This window comes from Ruditapes philippinarum, unplaced genomic scaffold, assembly GCF_026571515.1.
Source record: "Ruditapes philippinarum isolate M1 unplaced genomic scaffold, ASM2657151v2 ctg2422_1_1_1_1, whole genome shotgun sequence".
Classification (NCBI taxonomy): Eukaryota; Metazoa; Mollusca; class Bivalvia; order Venerida; family Veneridae; genus Ruditapes; species Ruditapes philippinarum.
In genome coordinates, this window is record NW_026852335.1 from 55,492 (window position 1) to 71,740 (window position 16,249).

The 16,249-nt window shown below is 32.4% G+C and overlaps 1 long non-coding RNA gene across 1 annotated transcript; it reads right to left on the reverse strand.

The window, feature by feature from the left end:
* Positions 1–4,078: 4,078 nt before the first annotated feature.
* On the reverse strand, positions 4,079–14,925 carry LOC132757032 (uncharacterized). Its single transcript, XR_009629396.1, has 2 exons — positions 14,695–14,925; positions 4,079–5,861 (listed from the first exon to the last, which is right to left on the reverse strand). It is a non-coding gene; the product is annotated as an uncharacterized LOC132757032 (long non-coding RNA).
* Between the last annotated feature and the right edge of the window lie 1,324 nt (positions 14,926–16,249).

A 16,249-nucleotide genomic window follows, 5' to 3' on the forward strand; every position in this document is an offset into this window, starting at 1 on the left:
ATATTTGAACTAGAACTAAAGATCAACTTTTATGACTGTCTGAATGTCCAAAACAGTAGCCTCAAGAGTGTTAATAAGAGATTTCTATTTTATGCTCCAGTGACCTAGCTTTTCATGCGAGAAACATGGAAAAACATTTTGACCAAGTTAATAGAAACAATTGATGTAAAAATATAAACATTAGATTGTAAATGAACTATAAGTGGACGGACAACAGACGACAGACCAGCAAAATTCAATTATCCTAAATGTTCACCCTGCCAGCTCAGGTGAGCTAAACAGTTGATTCTTTTAATATTCCAGTCACAAAATTGGTTAAATTACAGGTAAATTATGCAGAAAAGCATGTTTCAGAAATACTATAAAATCCAATATCCTGTAATTGTGAAAAAAAAAAATCAAACAATAAATTGATTGATTGATTTTCTTTAGACCGGGCGGTCAACGATAACCTATGAAAGTGCAAGCACTTATTTCCAGTAGGGTCCTTAACTCAGCAGACTCTAGAGACAGCTATGAGATAAGTCCGGGAATCAGTCCTTAGCTCTTATTGAATAGATCCCTCGGTTCTTTTACATGCCCAGTGTATAGCACTGATACATGCGAGTTTGTTTGTTTCAATTTACGCCTTTTCCCAACGAGTTTTTTTGTTTCACTTTATGCCTTTTCCCAACAGTATTTCAGTCATATAGATGGGTAGTTTCCTAACCATTGTTCCTGGAGAGTTACACCAGTACTAGACCTCTTTCCTCCATGCTTAACTACCAAAGCATCTCCCGGTGATCGAACCCACGCCAGAGAGGTAACTGGATTAGAAGTAATCAATTCTAACCCCTCGACCACGGAGTCCGTCTTGATACATGTGAGGATTACCTGGGTTTCTTACCAGTTAACCTCTAGGTAGGTGGAAAACACTGAAAGTGTCTCTGAAAAATCCCAAGGGTGTTACATAGGATCGAACCCGGAACCTCAGGAGTAACAGTCATTGGTCTAACCAAGTGAGCTATGGCACAACCTCAAATCGATGTGTGTGTGTGTGTACGTGTGCGGATGCACATGCATGTGTATTTGAGTTGGTGTATCAAACATTATAGTAAAACAAACACTAACTTTTATCAATAGCATTTTATTTTTTTTAAATGGTTCTTATCATAATTATTGTACAATTAAAAAAAAATATATATATTCATATATATATATAGCGATATATATATTCATATATATAGCGTTAATTTCAGAAACAAATATTTTAACATGTTCATTTGTTTCAAACAAAAATAATATCAGAACAAAGCATAAAGATCTGATCACCATATAACAAATGTACAAATACAACATATGATAAATAAATGACATATCATCATCACATAAACAAAATGTAGCTGAAACAAAAATTGAGAATGACTAAAAAGACAGGGAATTACTTTTAAAGCATTTGAATATAAATGATGCTCAATAATTTCTTTAGCTTTACCTAACATTATCACAATTTCTTTTATAATTAAATTTATTAAAAAAAATAAACCAAACGTTTAATGACAAAAGAAGGGAAACAACTGAAGTATTTGCATAACAACTACTTATCACATTTACTTCCTTTTAATAAATTCTGCATAATTAATTTAGTATGCTTGTAGTTCTTTTTTCATTATTTTAAAAAATCTGAATTTAGACGAAGTAAGTTATTTATTAATTCTGTCATTACATGGAAATTTTGTTTGAGCATTTTGTCACTTGTTTAATAATAATTATTAGAAAATTTATAATTGTGCTTAAAAATGCATTCCAATTTAAAATTTAACAAATCATGAAATTTCACAATCCTAAACACAAAAAAGTAAACAAGGGACTTTGTAAAAATAAATTTATTTTAGGATTGCCACCCCTTCTGAAATAGTGACATATTTTTAAAGTGAACAAGTCTGAAGCGAATAACTTTGATAACTTCTGAAAAATTTGACTAACAGAAAGGTAAAGCAAAGCAAAATACTAAGTTAAACAGGATGCATAATTTTGCAAATTTATAATTGTCATTCAACCTTTCAGCCATCACATTTTCTTGTAAGACAACATAAAAGTACAAGGTAATTTGATATTTATCAATGTAATCTTATAACTAGAGCATGTAAAAAAACATAGTTTACATTTTGAAAAATCATAAAACCATCTATTGTTTATATTCACCGCAAAGTGGTCATAATGCCTCTGTTTTTAAACTGAAAAATCCGGACATCCAAACAATATGAATATATTAAACTCTGTAAGTATAGCTGTAGTGGAAAATAAGTAAAAAGTTTAAATTTCAGTTAAATTATAACTGTATGAAACTTAGACAAAAAATGGCAGAAAAATATGAAAATCTGAAAATTTCAAGGGGAGATAACTCTTGATTTTTTCGATCAAATTTGAAAACAGACCATATCTTTAAGTTTGTATTGAAATTATCTTTCCAATGATATATAACACTTATTACTCCAATTTATTTCAAATTTTGGCTTGTGGTACCTAACTCATATAGGGAACAATTTAGTTTGGCCCGAATTTTGCCCTTCTTTATTTAATATAAAAATATATGGTTATAGCGAACACGGTTATAAGGAATTATCGCTTATAATGAACTCATTTCTTAGTCCCAATCTAGTTAAAAGTACAGAAAATTACACTTTTATAACGAACTCCAAAATATTGGCTATCCGTACATAGACTTTCATTTTCATTGGCACGGATTAAAACTCGGCCGAATGTACCGTTTATAGTTGTATGTACTTCAATACATCTATTAAAATGAATTTGTATAGTTTTCTATTTAGGATATTTTTAGCGGTTATTTATTTCTTTTCGTCAATAGTTTTGCTCAAGTAAAATAACTATAATAATTTATAATCGGTTTTCAACATAATTACGCATGCTTGCAATCTGCAATGTACGCTTAATTTAAATGAAAAGAAATCATTATCTTCCATAAGTAAAAGTCACCCTTAAATAATAATAGAAGATATTCAAAATCTTGTTTATTCTCAATCATGGAAAGAAAACGAAAAGAGTTTAGAAACAAAATATTATATTTTATGAGAAATTGACATAGGGAGTAAATCTTAAACTGGAATAGCAATTATTTAAATTCCAAAAAGTACGCTCTCGGGTATTGTGTCTAAAATAGAAATATATGACTAATATTTCTTAATCAAATTAATGCTCTTCAAAATGGCGGACAATGGTAAACAATCAGTTCGTTATATGTAAATCTGTTCTCTATAAAAACTCCTGATACAAGGAACTAATTCGCTATATGCTTACAAGGAACTCCGGATATGAGGAACAGATTATGAATGTCCCAATGAGTTCGTTATAAGCGGAGTTTACTGTATACAAGTTATACAACATAGAAAAGTAGAGTAATTGAAAAATGCAATAAGACAATGAATACAAACATTTGAATGTATGAAATTGTACATTTTATGAGACATATATGTGACATTAAAACATAGCTAGATTATTGGGTGCCCACCAGAGAACCACCATTTAAGATATTAAGTTTTGAATGTTTGTATGTTGGAAGAATTTCTTATGTTTAAAGGGAGGGAGTTCCAAAATTTTGAGCCTGAATATGATAGAATTCTAATGGAATTTTCTGCAGAATTCAATTCTTGGTTTGGGGACTAAAAGAAGTCTTTGTTCATAATTATGATCTTAATGATTTATTTTCTGTATTTGTAAAAAGATTTCGCATATAATCAGGGAGAAGGACTTGTATACTAAAATGGCCTTTTTATAATTCACTCTATCAGAGAATTTCATCCAGTTTAATTCAGAAAATAACTCATCAGTAGGCGCATCAAAATCTTTATCAAGTATTATTCTTGCTGCACGTTTTTGAAATTTATACATGTCATTTAAGAGCTTCTTACTGCAATTACCCCAAATAGTGCAACAATAGTCTAAATGAGGAAGAATGTATGCGTTAAAGAACATTTTCCTAACTTGAAGATTGTAAGTTTAAATAAAAAGGGCAATAACTCCAACATTAGGCAAGGCAGAATTACGGCTCTTTTGCACTACACTTCTAATTAATATTATATTTATCTACCTACAAAGTTTCATGTTGATACCTGTTATTATTTTTTTAATAAATTTTTATGTTTCGGACAAAATTCAAAGTGTAAAAATGAACAAAGGGCAATAACTCAAAAATTAGGCAAGGCAAAGTTACGGTTCTTGTGCACTGCACATATACCCAAAGAGATTTATCGACCTACAAATTCTCATGGCGATACCTCTTGTTATATCAGATATATGTGCCGGACAGGAAAAGCGGATGGACGAAGCGGCGACTATATGGCCACCCTTTAAGGAGCATACAAATCATTAAAGGGCTATAACTGCGACGAAAACCATCGAACCGTTCAAAAGCCGATGATTCCTATATGTGGCCACTTACTCTTCAGAGGTGACACAATAATAATATCTGTCATATGTTGCGGTTCGGACCGGAATATCCGTCCCCAGGGGACCCGCCCATTGGGTGGTAACGAGCCTTGCCGAGTTACCGCCCATTGGCGGGTTCCTGAGGGACGGATATTCCGTTTCGAACCGCAAACATATGTCAGATATTTTTTCTTGCATATTCTGACATATTATTTCATATTTACACCAATATGATATATGTTCATGGAAATTAGTCATTTCATCCATAACTATTTTCTTACAATAGCATATGAACTTACAACTTAAATAACAACGGCAAAATGACGTCATCCTAAGCACATATTTCCCTTCTAAAACAACGTCATTTTAACGCGGTTTATTCATAAAGTGCGCTAAAATGACGTTGTTGTTTGGCATGCGACTTATCTGGCACCCCCATGCCAGATAATTTCCGGTATGGGTAAAACTCACGGAAACGCCAGTCTGCTATGCAAGAATAATAATATCTGTCATATGTTGCGGTTCAGACCGGAATATCCGTCCCGAGGGGACCCGCCCATTGGGCGGGTTCCTGAGGGACGGATATTCCGGTCCGAACCGCAAACATATGTTAGATATTTTTTCTTGCATATTCTGCCATATTATTTCATATCTTAAATGATTTACCTCAATATGATATATGTTCATGGAAATTAAAGTCATTTCATCCATAACTATTTTCTTACAATAGCGTATGAACTTACAACTTAAATAACAACGGCGAAATGACGTCATCCTAAGCACATATTTCCCTTCTAAAACGACGTCATTTTAACGCGGTTCATTTATAAAGTGCGCTAAAATGACGTTGTTTGGCACGCGACTTATCTGGCACCCCCATGCCAGATGAAATTTCCGGCATGGGTAAAACTCACGGAAACGCCAGTCTGCTATGCAAGAAAAAGAAGTTTTAGTAAAAAGTAACTTTTTAAAAAGAAATTTTAGAGGAGATAATTATTGAAATAGTGGTGCTTGTGTTTTTTCTTACATATGGTTCAGGTGATGAGCATTTATAATAATAAATATACAACTGCACAAACATTTTAACAGCTAAATTACAATACAGCATAAACTGTTTCAAAAATTGAGGTAGGTAACAATTTATAACAGGTATGAATCATATATAATTCCTAATTAGCGAGGTATTTGAAAATATGTACTGTACACTTGTAAATGACCATCCAGTCTTAACAATACTTAGTGTTCTTTGCTAAATCTAACTTTTTACATAAGACAAGTGAAATGTCACATGAAATTTCTTCCCATTGTGGTTTGTGAAACTGTGAGGTTATAATGTGTATGATACTTCTTTTTCAGGTTTGTCAGAATTACCTCATAGATCTTGTGTGTAACATCTTGGATATTTATCTTCTGTTAAACAATGAAGTCTGGAAGATCTGAAAGACAGAAAAAATGTCTCTATCAATATTAAACATGTCAGACAAATATGACAATTTTCTAAAAATAGCAACAATGACGCAAATTCTAAAAATAGCACCAATGATGCAATTTCTAAAAACAGAAATTATGACGCAATTTCTAAAAATAGCAAAAATGATGCAATCTCTAAAAATACTAAAAATAGAAATTATGACGCAATTTCTAAAAATAGAAAAAATGACGCAATATCTAAAAATAGAACCAATGACGCAATTTCTAAAAATAGAAATTACGACGCAATTTATAAAAATAGAAATTATGACACAATTTCTAAAAATAGCACCAATGATGCAATTTCTAAAAATAGAAATTATGACATTTCCAATTTCTAAAAATAGAAAAAATGATGCAATCTCTAAAAATACTAAAAATAGAAATTATGACGCAATATCTAAAAATAGAAAAAAATGATGCAATTTCTAAAAATAGAAATTATGATGCAATTTCTAAAAATAGAAAAAATGATGCAATCTCTAAAAATAGAAACAATGACGCATTTCTATAAAAAAAACCCAAAAAAACAATGACCCAATTTCTCTAAATAGAAACAATGACGCAATTCTATAAATAGAAACAATGACGCAATTCTATAAATAGAAACAATGACACAATTTTAGTTATTGTTGTTGTTGTTGTAAATATATATATATAGACACACACACACCAATAAATATTTAAATATGGTCATTTACTGCACAAATCTGAGAAAATTCAGTAATTTAACCTTCAAGGTCAAGGTCATTTAAGAGCCCAAGCAAAGTTGGGTTTGATAAACAACAAGGTCTGGTCCTTAAGAATGTTCTCTAATAATATGAAGTTGATCCCTTCAATAATAGCAAAGTTACAGTCAGTGACCGCCAAAACAATGAAAATTTCAATAATTTGACCTTCAAAGACAATGTCATTAATGTGTGAAGGTCAAGGTCTTCCGGTATATCTTTAACAGTAATCTTTGAAGATTATTATGTTCAAGTTTCAGGACAATCCATTCAAAAATAACAAAACTTACAGCCAATAAAAGCCAAAAAAATGAAAATTTCAATAATTTGACCTTCAAAGTCAAGGTCATTTATGAGTGAAGGTCAAGGTCTGGCTGGTTATTTTTAAGGGATATCCTTAAAGATTATTATGTTCAAGTTTGAAGACAATCCATTCAAAAATAACAAAGTTACAGCCAATAACAGCATGAACAAGCAAAAATTGGACTTTTAACCTTGAAGGTCAAGGTCATTTATGGATGAAGGTCAAGGTTAGTGTGGTCTACTGAAAGGTCTTGTCCCAAGGGTTGTTGTGGCCAAGTATGAAGACAATACACAAAGAAATAAAAAAGTTATGATCCAGGTACAAGTTTTCGGACGGCAACGGCAACGCCGACCTGACTGTAGCAATACCTCTATTTTTTTTTCAAAAAAAAAAGTCGAGCTAAAAATGTATATAAAGGTACAATCTGATATGGAGTCTTTGCTAACATTAAAAAAAGAAATGCATTTTATTGAATCATTGAATGTGTGTTTTACACATAATCTTGAAAAATATATAATGCTATAATAATGCTTAATTTAAATTATAGAAATATAGACAGCTTTAATGTGATGAAGTCCTCTTGATAACAAATAATAGACGAATTCATATTTGATTGAGCCCCATATAGCCATTGCTCCAATTTTTAGTTAAACAAGGTCTCAATATCAACATATGGTATGTTATAGATTGTACCCCATATAAGAAAGAGTAACAAGAGGGCCATGATGGCCCTGAGGTCGCTCACCTGAATATAGGCTCCCCCAACCCCCATCCCCCAACGTTGCAGGGCCAATTTAACCCAAGGGCTTTTATTTGCACAAACTTGGTAGACACCCATAAGAAGATCATGCTAAACATCTAAGCTCTAGCTCATTGGGCTTTTTAAAAGAAGATTTTTTAAAAAGTTTTTACTATACACATATAGTTAAAAACAATGACACCCCTGGGGCCAATTTTGACCCCAGGTCTTTTATTTGAACAAACTTTGTAGACACACACTAAAAGATGTTTCATGCTTAATATCTTAACTCTAGCTATTTGGGTTTTTTCAAAGAAGATTTTTTAAAGTTTTTGCTATACACATATAAGGAAATCAATGACCCCCGGGGCGGGGCCAATTTTGACCCCAGGGCTTTCATTTGAACAAACTTGGTAGACACCTATTAGAACATGTTTGATGCTAAATATCTAAGCTCTAGCTCTTACAGTTCTTTAAAAGAAGATTTTTTAAGTTTTTACTATATGCACTATAGACACTTATTAGAACATGTTTCATGTTAAATATCTTAGCTCTAACTCTTTGGGTTCTTTAAAATAATATTAAGTAATTAAATAATAAGTTTTTACTATATGCATATAGGGAAAATAAATGACCCCCTGGGGCGGGCCAATCTTCACCCCAGGGCTTTTATTTGAACAAAATTGGTAGACACTCACTAGAAGATGTTTCATGCCAAATATCTTAGCTCTAGCTCTTTGGGTTCTTTAAAAGAAGATTTTTTAAATTTTTACTATATGCATATAGGGAAAATCAATGACCCCCTTGGGCAGGGCCAATTTTTACCCCAGGGCTTTTATTTGAATAAACTTGGTAGACACTCATTAGAAGATGTTTCATACCAAATATCTAAGCTCTAGCTCTTAGGGTTGTTTAAAAGAAGATATTTAAAGATTTTTCTTTCGGTTGCCATGGCAACCAGAGTTCTGCATGGAATTAAATTCTTTGAACAATTTTTAAAGGTGACCACCAAAGGAACATTCCTTTGAAGTTTGGATGAAATTGGCTCAGTGGTTTATGAGGAGATTTCATTTAAAGCAAAAGTTTACTGACGGACGCCGGACGGACGCCGGACGAAAACCGATCACAAAAGCTCACCCTGTCACTTTGTGACAGGTGAGCTAAAAAATGGAGTCTTTTAATAATATACATTGTAGGTATCATGTAGCCACAACCCAATTGTTAATGATCATGTACTAGGGATGATAAAACTTGATGACAGTCAGCATTTAAGAAGATATGTATTAAAATTAAAATACATTAGCAAGAACTGTCGGAGGACAGTAACGCTCGACTATTCGAAAAGTTCTCACAAGAGTATTTCATTGAGTATAATAATACTTACCTATATGAATACATAAAATTGTCCAAAAAGGTACAAAGGCTTGTTATTAAGATGTTTTATCGAGTTAATCACTGCTTTATTATAATAAAATGCATAAAATTGTTCAAAAAAGGCACAAACCCTTCAGTAGTTTAATGGAGATATTTGCTTAACCAAAATTTATAAGTAGAAAAAGGGGCATAATTATGCAAAAAGCAAATCAGAGTTATGGGACTTATTCTAATCATGTAAGATAATCACAGAGAACAAGTGTGTGAAGTTTCAATCCATTACCTTCAGTAGTTATGGAGATACCAGCTTGCATGCAAAAACTTAACAAAGAATTTCTAAGTTGAAAAAGGGGCATAATTATGTAAAAAATGCACATCAGAGTTATTGGACTTGCGCCAATCATGTTAGATAATCACAAAGAACAAGTGTGAGTAGTTTCAAGCCTTTCCCTTCAGTAGTTATAGAGATGACAGCTTGCACGCCAAAACTAAACCAAGAATTTCTAAGTCGAAAAAGGGGCATAATTATGCAAAAAAGCAAATCAGAGTTATGGGACTTGTGCCAATCATGTCAGATAATCACAGAGAACAAGTGTGTGAAGTTTCAATCCATTCCCTTCAGTAATTTTTGGAGATACCAGCTTGCACGCAAAAACTTAACCAAGAATTTTTAAATTGAAAAAGGGGCATAATTATGCAAAAAAGCACATCAGAGATATGGGACTTGTACAAATCATGTAAGATAATCACAGAGAACAAGTGTGTGAAGTTTCAATCCATTCCCTTCAGTAGTTATGGAGATACCAGCTTGCACGCAAAAACTTTACCAAGAATTTCTAAGTCGAAAAAGGGGCATAATTATGCAAAGAAGTAAATCAGAGTTATGGGACTTGTGCCTATCATATGAGATAATCACAGAGAACAAGACTTAGTGTGTGAAGTTTCAATCCATTCCCATCAGTAGTTATGGAGATACCAGCTTGCATGCAAAAACTTAACCACAGGGACATCGACGCCGACAAATGGGTGACTGCATTAGCTCGATTATTCTGCAAATAGTCGAGCTAAAAATGTATATAAATAAACAATAAATAGTTATCTCAGAGTTTCACGGCCACTTTTTAGGACCACTATTAAAATTTAATTACATAAATTAAAGAAACAATAGAGTAATTTACATTAAAAAGTATCTGAACTGTACACTATTACAATATTTAAAGGTACTCTTAATTGCTATACAAAAAACAACAGAGTCATAATAGCAACACCCCTTGGCAGTTAATTGTGAAAATACATATAGCTACTATATATATGTAGCTTGATCAGATGGAGCTGTCTCCCATAGACTGTTATAATGCTATCAGTGTATATATAGCATTAAGTTACCACATACAAAAATTTGGTAAGTGTAACTATAATGTGACATGTTATATCTGTCTTGACATGTCTTTAATATGTTAATTTATAAGACCAAAACATTTTCTAATTTAGAATAATATAGGATTAAAATCAACTTGAATTAACAAACTCCTCTAATAGGGGCCGTATTGAACACCTGTGTACACTATCACAGGGTTTATTAATGTTTTTATACTAAAAGAGTAGTGGAAAATTAATATATGTACCTTTATACAAGTTATATCTGTCTTAACATGTCTCTAATATGTATGTAGAATTATTAAACCCAAACAGTTTTGATTTAGAATAATAAAGCATTACAAATAATTAAGTTTTTTAAGTCTTATGGAAAAATTATGGTTATTAGTAGATATTTAAAGTTTGAATTATGGTCTGGCAACCAAGGCTCGTAATTATTTTATAGCAGAGTTCAGTATTTTTCATATAAATCAGTGTAAGTTTCCCCTTTGATATATTATAATTGGTGTTTTATATATAGAAATTCCTTTATTATAGTCATTTTAGGGCATTTTACCACTAATTAACATAACAAATCAATTGCAATACTTTCCATATGATCATAAGTATCTAGTTTCAGTAAGTTTACAGAGTGGTATCAAACAAACCACAAATATTTAAGCGGGGGGGGGGGCGGGAGGACAACTCATACTATTACAAGTAATTTTCCTTTAATAGCTACAAATCTTCTTATTTTCCATATTATTAACAGGTATTATGTTATACTTATGAAAACTAGCTAATTTATACTCAAAATAAATCTTATTGGAACCATATTATGTTTATAGAGCTATTTATTAAGTAAATTCAGTTTGCCTATTGAAAAATCAGTATTGGTCCATATTTCTGAGTTACTTCCCTTGTACTATGCATAGCCATTATGTGTAATATTAGATTTATATATCATAGGGAAATGGCCATATCTTTTTTAATTTCCAATGAAAATTGATAGTGTTTCATTTATGTATTCAGTGAAAGCTTGCTCTTAATTAATATTACTATATGAAATTTGTAAATAACGAAGATTTTCTTGTGGGGGAGGTTAAATTAGAGTAATTTTTCCTTATTTATTGTTAAATTGACTACATGTATTTATCTTAAAGTTGGTATACTATATAGGAAAATAACTAGAACTTATTTTAGTAAACCACAGAACTTGATGGGGATTTTTTTGTTTAGACCCTTAATGATGTTTGTTAATTGTTGTTAAATAATAATATAGATGTTTCATTTCCATTTTAGTTTTATTTAGGGTTTTATTGGGTCAAATTATGTCAATTTATAGATATTTCACTGATTTTCATAGGAATCTTAAATATCTATTTGTTTGATACCAGATGTGATTATTATACATGTGTTTAAAATGAAATAGCTATTAACTGAGTTGTTATACTGTGTTTTTAGGTTATCAATTGATATTTAAATGCAAAATTGGAAGAAGTTATCTGATACGGTTCGAGCTTATTAATATTTTATAAGTCTAGAAAAAAAACCAGTGCCGTCAGAGACTTTAGTATACAAACTGGGTCCCATAACAAGAGCTGTCGGTGGGACAGCAACGCTCGACTATTCTTAGTGCTTGATAATAAAAAAAAGTGCTTGATACAGTTACCTCCTCCTGTTTACAGGTTGGGGTCATGATGGTGAACAAGTGTGCAAAGTTTCAAAGCCATATATGTCAATGGACTTTGAAAATATTTGAACTATTACAAAAACTTTAACATAAGTGGTTACGCTGACGCCAACGCGGACGCTCGGGTGACTACAATAGCTCTACTTATTCTTATCGAATAGTCGAGCTAAAAACCTATGTTTTAAGTAGAAGGTATAGGTGTACAAATATTAAAATCTACAAATTAATGTCAGAGAGGAAGAGGAGTAGGATATTACTTTAAAGACCTGTCATGACTTTTTATGTTATATCTACTACTGGGATCTTAGTAACAGTTAATTATTTTAATAAATAAATTAAAGTGTCACCATTATTTTGCGTTAAGCGAAATAAATATTATAAGGGAAGTGGTCAAATCCCATATTATCATCAACTACACCCACTGTCAAAGAAGCTGAAATTTTGGGGGAGGCCAGGGTAATGTCTATACATGAGAATGTAACATAACCCTTATTAAACCTAGTTGGTTAGCCACAATTTAAAAGCACTAAACCTGTGTTTTCGACCCATGTCTAAATTTCCTTACCCCTATTATATCCATACGAAAATACCCAGGTGCGCAACTACACATGCTGATTTACATTCCTGTAAAGTTTCATGACTCTAGGTCAAATACTTTTTGAGTTACGTGTGACACAAGTGAATGGACGGAAGAACGGACAGACAAGGGTAGATCTAAATGCCTGCCACTAAAGTGGGGGCACAATAAAAGTTAATTTTAGGGATGGACGCCTGATGAAAAGCGATCACAAAAGCTCACCATGTCACTTTGTGAAGGTGAGCTAACAAAAAAAAAATCTATCTATCAATTTCAATGCAGTTGACAACTAATTCCAAGCCTATTTGATTACTCTTTAAAGTTGAGGTATTATGCATGCATTAACAATGGTCAACCTTAAATAAAATATTACTCCTTTATATAAAGTTTGACAGTGATTCAAACAAACTGAAGAATAAATACATAGTCTAGCTATGACTTAGTTTAATATTATGAAAATATATTATAGTCCTGTACAGTAGACTTTAAACAAGAGGGCCATGATGGCCCTGAGGTCGCTCACCTGTATATAGGCCCCCCGCCCCCGGGCCAATTTTTACCCAAGGGCTTTTATTTGTTTATTTGAACAGACTTGGTAGACACCCATAAGAAGATGTTTCATGCTAAACATCTAAGTTCTAGCTCATTGGCATTTTTAAAAGAAGATTTTTAAAGTTTATACTATACACATATAGTTAAAAACAATGTCACCCCTGGGGCAGGGCCAGTTTTGACCCCCGGGCGTTTATTTTAACAAACTTTGTAGATATTTACTTAAAGATGTTTCATGCTTAATATCTAAACTCTAGCTATTTGGGTTTTTCCAAAGAAGATTTTTAAGTTTTTGCTATGTATACACATATAAGGAAAATCAATGCCCCCCCCCCCCCCGGGCGGGGCCAGTTTTGACCCCAGGGCTTTTATTTGAACATACTTGGTAGACACCCATTAGAACATGTTTCATGCTAAATATCTTAGCTCAGATAGCTCTTTGAGTTCTTTAAAAGAAGATTTTTTAAGTTTTTACTATATGCATACAGGGAAAATCAATGACCCCCTGGGGCGGGGCCAATTTTGACCCCAGAGCTTTTATTTGAACAAACTTGGTAGACACTCATTAGAAGATGTTTCATGCTAAATATCTTAGCTCTAGCTCTTTGGGTTCTTTAAAAGAAGATTTTTTAAGTTTTAACTATATGCATATAGGAAAAAACTATGACCCCCTGGGGCAGAGTCAATTTTAACCCCAGGGCTTTTATTTGAACAAACTTGGTAGACATTCACTAGAAGATGTTTCATGCCAAATATCTAAGCTCTAGCTCTTATGGTTCTTTAAAAGAAGATTTTTTAAGTTTTTACAATATGCATATAGGGAAAATCAATGACCCCCTGGGTCGGGGCCAATTTTGACCCCAGGGCTTTTATTTGAACAAACTTGGTAGACATTCACTAGAAGATGTTTCATGCCAAATATCTAAGCTCTAGCTCTTACGGTTCTTTAAAAGAAGATTTTTTAAGTTTTTACTATATGCATATAGGGAAAATCAATGACCCCCAGGGGCGGGGCCAATTTTGACCCCAGGGCTTTTATTTGAACAAACTTGGTAGACACTCACTAGAAGATGTTTCATGCCAAATATCTAAGCTCTAGCTCTTATGTTTTTTTAAAAGAAGATATTTAAAGTTTTTTCTTTTGGTTGCCATGGCAACCAGAGTTCTGCATGGAATTAAATTCTTTGAACAATTTTTAAAGGTGACCTCCAAAGGAACATTCCTGTGAAGTTTGGATGAAATTGGCTCAGTGGTTTATGAGGAGATGTCATTTAAAGAAAAAGTTTACGGACGGACGGACGGACGGACGACGGACGGACGGACGGACGCCGGACGAAAAGCGATCACAAAAGCTCACCCTGTCACTTTGTGACAGGTGAGCTAAAAATAACTTAATGTTGTTGCATTAAAATGTGCCAAGTTCAAAATAAAAATCCATAGAAATTCAGAAAATATAAAATAATATAAATAACTTACTTTTTATATAAAGAAACATCAGTCCATCCTTAACACTTCCAGAAGATAATCCAAGTTGTCTATTTATATGTACACATTTTAAAATGTTTCCTTATCTATGCCCTGCAGTAAATTTCTGATTAAAAATAAAAAAAGATGTCTATTTCACCTGTCATTTGTCTCATTATCTATTTATAAATTGTTTCTCCCAAGTTCATTTAAGGTTACTCAGTACTTGTTGTTGTTTTAAACGCAAACACATACACACCAGATTTCATGGGGCCATCACCGGTGACCACAAACTTGTTTGATTGTTTTATAAATGTTTTAAAGTTTTCAAATTCTGTTTCTGGTTTTATATCACAACCTTGTATATATACTGTCACTGTATGTGGTAGTTTGTTTATAACAGTAATAAGATCATGTAACACTGAACAAGACATTGTTATATAACCCAAGTGAACACGTTCAATATTGATCATTTGAGGTGACAGTGTTAATGATCTTTTACCTAGATTGATTCTACCCAACCTAACAGCTTTCACATGATATAACAATGATAATGTTTGTAACATTGTTTCTATGTCACTGGAAGATTCTAGATCACCACACTGAAATTTTTGTAGTTTACTGGCTGCTGGTAGTTGACTGAGATAAGATGACATAACACCAGGTTTATATAATTCACCTACCTTACAATCCTCTAACAATGATACATCCATGTTTAATTGTGACACAGGTATATACATCAATCCTAAACATCTTAGTTGTGAATGTTGAGACAGGTCAAGGTTGAATCCCCTACATGAAGTATCATGATCACTACAGTATAAATTGCTCAATGTTATTTCTTTCATTGATTTTTTACTAGTGAGGAAATTTAACAATGCCTCCATTACCTCATGGGTCATAGTGAAACAGTTTATAAATAAACACTCCAGGTGTTGTAATTTTACCAGTCCTCCATTTATCTCTGCAGACAGCTGGCAACGTTTTCCTACAAAGTTATGATTTTCCCATTTACTTGATATCACAGTTAAACATTTTAAAGGGTTCAATAACAAGCTCATTATTTCCTCTTCTACAATTTCACCTCTATAGAATAATTTCTCTATATGTGGAAGGTCAGAGAGTGTTAACAAACTGATAATTTCTTGTAGACTACAAACACCTTCATTTTCTATCATTATTGATTTTATATTTTCTTTATTTTGGTGACACAAATGTTGTAATTGTTTGAAGTAGTTTTCTTGTTGACATTTTTCATTAATGAAGAAATCTTGTAAACACAATTTGAGGTCTTTGTTTTCCTGGCTTTCTTTGGAACAACAAATGTACATGTCTTGTATGTCTTGTAATGGATCAATGTACATGTAATCATAACCTGTCAAAGTTCTGTATTTGCTTGTTTTTTCATCATTGTTTATCACAGGCATCAAATCACTGGATATTGTAGACATTAATTTAGGGTTCATGTAACTAATAAATCCAAACACTTTTGACATGTCTAGAATATTTTGTAAGCAGTTGCACTCTTCAAAGATGATTTTTTGAACTTCACTTGTATTTTGAAAAC